This window comes from Mus caroli, unplaced genomic scaffold (genome assembly GCF_978045245.1).
Source record: "Mus caroli unplaced genomic scaffold, Mus_caroli_1 scaffold_12, whole genome shotgun sequence".
Taxonomy (NCBI): Eukaryota; Metazoa; Chordata; class Mammalia; order Rodentia; family Muridae; genus Mus; species Mus caroli.
The window spans coordinates 48,007,648-48,010,966 of record NW_028227267.1 but is presented as its reverse complement, the minus strand read 5'-3'; the positions used below and the strand labels follow the sequence as shown (position 1 = coordinate 48,010,966).

Genomic DNA, 3,319 nt, shown 5'->3' with positions numbered 1-3,319 from the left:
AAAGAATACAAGTAAAAAAAATAATTCTTAAACTTGAAAAAAAAGATATGCACATTAAGAGTGTGTCTACTGCTGTAGAACCATCAGCATGTGAGAAAAGTGAAAAATATTTCAACCAAACCAGTAATGTGCCTTTCCCTTCAGGATTACTTATTTTCAAATGTTAAAATGCTTTTCCAATCAATCAAGCCCTCTGTACTCTTGTTTTTAATTCTCATTGCATACAGAATAGAAACATAATGTCCCCACTGTGTAACATGTGCTCTATCTCAGGCTTTTGGGGGCACAGTAGGTTTGCATACAGGCTGCAGGTGCCTAGGGAGCACTGTGTGCTCACTGCACAGAGGTAGAGAGCAGAGTCACTGGGCTGAGAGTCTCTGATGTGCAGGGAAGTATGCAGGCTGGCTTTATTGAGGTGAACTGTAAATCTGCCTTCTTTCTTTTCACCATTGGAGAAGATAGCCATCAGCACCTTGGGGCTTTTCCCAGAGTGCTGTCTGTACTACCAGAAATAGTCAACATTACGATCACTGGAAGTGCAGTTGAGAGAGGCCGTGCCTCCCTCTGGAACAATGAGGGATTCTGGGCTCTGCTGTACCTTCTGTTGGCTGTTCACCCCTGTGCAGAAAGACAAAGATCAGACAAAATAGACTGGATTTATATGGATGCTAGTACTCTAGAATGATTTTTCCATGGGTCTCCTATCCCTAACTAGATATTAAAAACATCTGGGTTCCTACCATTAGCCTGGAACCAATATTACACTTCAATCCTAAAGAAATTCCCAAACTTACAGTTTAGCTGAAGCCACAGGACCACTAGTGAAACACTCAAGGATTTCATCTCTCCTCCCTCGTCTTCACTGAGGACTGAGATCCTCAACTCTAAGTTGTCAACTAGAAAAGAGACTCTTCATGACCTCAGAAGCACCAAGCCTTCCCCCAGCCCTTTCTCTACCCCCTCCTCCTCTTCCTGCACCCTCCTCCCCAGACCCCGATCCCAAAGAAAACACTGCCATCTTGTGGACTCATGATAGTGACCAAAGAAATATTCAAACTGCATACTATTCTAACTTAACTACTAAGAAATACAGCACTTGAGAGTTTAGTTGAAGTTTTGAAGAGATATTTGCTCCAAGTTGGAACGGAGAGAGGGGTGAGCCTGTGTGTACACACTCAGAAGATTTTGTCTTCTTTCTCAGGAATAACAGGTATCAAACACAGGCAGTCACCTGGAATGAAAAACCACCTACAAAATGTCACCATGGAAATCTGAATGAAGTTTTCATACAGCATAACTCTAACCCTTGACACCCTCACTCAATCCATCTTCAAGGCTTACAGATGGCCTGGCTGGCTGCTTATCTAGGCCACAGTCTAGAAAGCCCTGGAATTCTCCATTCCATTTTGTGCCAGGAGCATGCTATGTCTAAAGAGACCTTTCCCTGGGTTCTACAAATGAGCTTGGGCTATACTGATCACCTAAACTCTAAGTAAAACCTAGGGAACATGTTCATTTGACTAATTGTTTTATTCTTTTTTTTTCTTGAATAAAGTCCTGTTGCGTAGGGATTGGTCTGTGAAAGTTCTAGATTTCATCTCTCTCACCCTCCCTCTTCCCGACTGTCCCTCCTCTCTCCATCTTCCCTTCCTTCCTTCTCTCTCTTCCCTAACACTTTCACTTTATCCCACCCTCTATTTCTGACATATCCTTCAAACTATATGTACCAGGGGAATATCTATGCCAGAGCTGAAGTGGGTCCACAAAAAAACAAATCAAGAAGTAACAGTCCTGTGGGGACCTGTGGGACTTCCATGGCCAGCAGAGTTAAGAAATGTAGTAGACAAGCAGGCAGTTTGGATCAACACAACTAAGTAGAAGGTGTTGGTTCATATTTCAGTAGGCTGATATTGAATAGTTTATTTTGGGCATATTTAAATGCAGGACAATTTGGTGAAAACTTTTCCTGTTGGTAATTAACTCAATCATGTGTACACAATAAAGCATACATTAATATCCCTGAGGAACAAAATAAGCTAAATAACTATTATACATGACAACATTGAAACTCTTTGTAAAAAAAAAGTACATGGAACACCTTCCATAAAGATGGGTTCAATAATAACAAGCTTATAGTAATGGTGGAGATGAAGGTGGGGAAGGGATTGGGTGGTCTCTGGTCACAGGTAGTGCAAAAGTCATCAAGCTATGAAACACTTTCAATCTCAGACTTCTGGACAAATAACAGATTGTGCATTTTTTCCTTTGAAGGAACAACCCTGTATATTTCACATTCCAGGTCCTCCCAGCACAAGTGAGCTAGCTAGCATCTGTGAGTGCAAGGAAATCAGTTCCTCCTGCACGTTCCCACAATGGGCATCGAGATCTTGCAGAAGCTGATTAAAGATCCTTCCCCACTCAAAAGCCATGTAATCAGCATCATAAAACATCGTTTGATCAAACCTTTCTTTTCATCAACAAGTACAAAAAGAACAGAATGAGAGAAAGATGACCATAAAACTGCTAACAGTTTTCTCAAAGAGTACACTGTCCAGGACAGTAAAAACAATACCCATTGCTCAGGAACTATGGATCCTGAAGAAGGAGATAATCATACTGGCACATGCTTATACACGCAGACGAGATTCTGGTTTGGAAGGCTGAAGCAAGAGGATGTGACTTTAAGACTTGCCTATGACATCCATGGGGGACAGGTCTCAAAAGATCTATAAACCTGCCAAACCAGAATCCTTCAAAGGAAAAAATGCGTAATCCCTTCCCCACCATCATCTCCACCATTACCATAAGCTTGTTATTACTGAACCGATTTTTATGGAAGGTGCCCCATGTACTTTACAAAGAGTTTCAACGTGGTCATGTCTAATAGTTATTTAGCTTATTTTGTCCCTCGAGGATATTAATGTATGCATTATACATTATAGATAAGTGAGAAGAATGAAAACAAGCTTTGAAAAGCGTCCAAAAAAAGCATGAAACTAAACTTGAAAGTCTTTGTAAGATACACACCTCCCTGTAAGAGACTTGCAATGAAATGTAAACAACTAGGTTAGTAGTTCTTCCCCAAGAAGAACAGGAAAATGGCCCATTAGAGACACACAGCACTTTCCTGTTGTACATTATTCTGCCTCTCTGCCAGGGTGTCTGGATGCAGCCTGCACACAGTCCAGAAGAGGTAGAGAAAAGGCTGGAATTAGCAATCCACAGCCCATGTTTCTCTTCAAGAAATCAGACTCCACTACAAGAAGGACCAGAAGGGGAACAGTGGGGTCTGGGATGAATGTTGTGGTTCCCAATCCCC

General features: G+C 41.6%; 1 pseudogene; it reads right to left on the bottom strand.

The window, feature by feature from the left end:
* Positions 1–214: 214 nt before the first annotated feature.
* On the bottom strand, positions 215–843 carry LOC147001840 (T-cell receptor alpha chain V region 2B4 pseudogene; annotated as a pseudogene).
* Between the last annotated feature and the right edge of the window lie 2,476 nt (positions 844–3,319).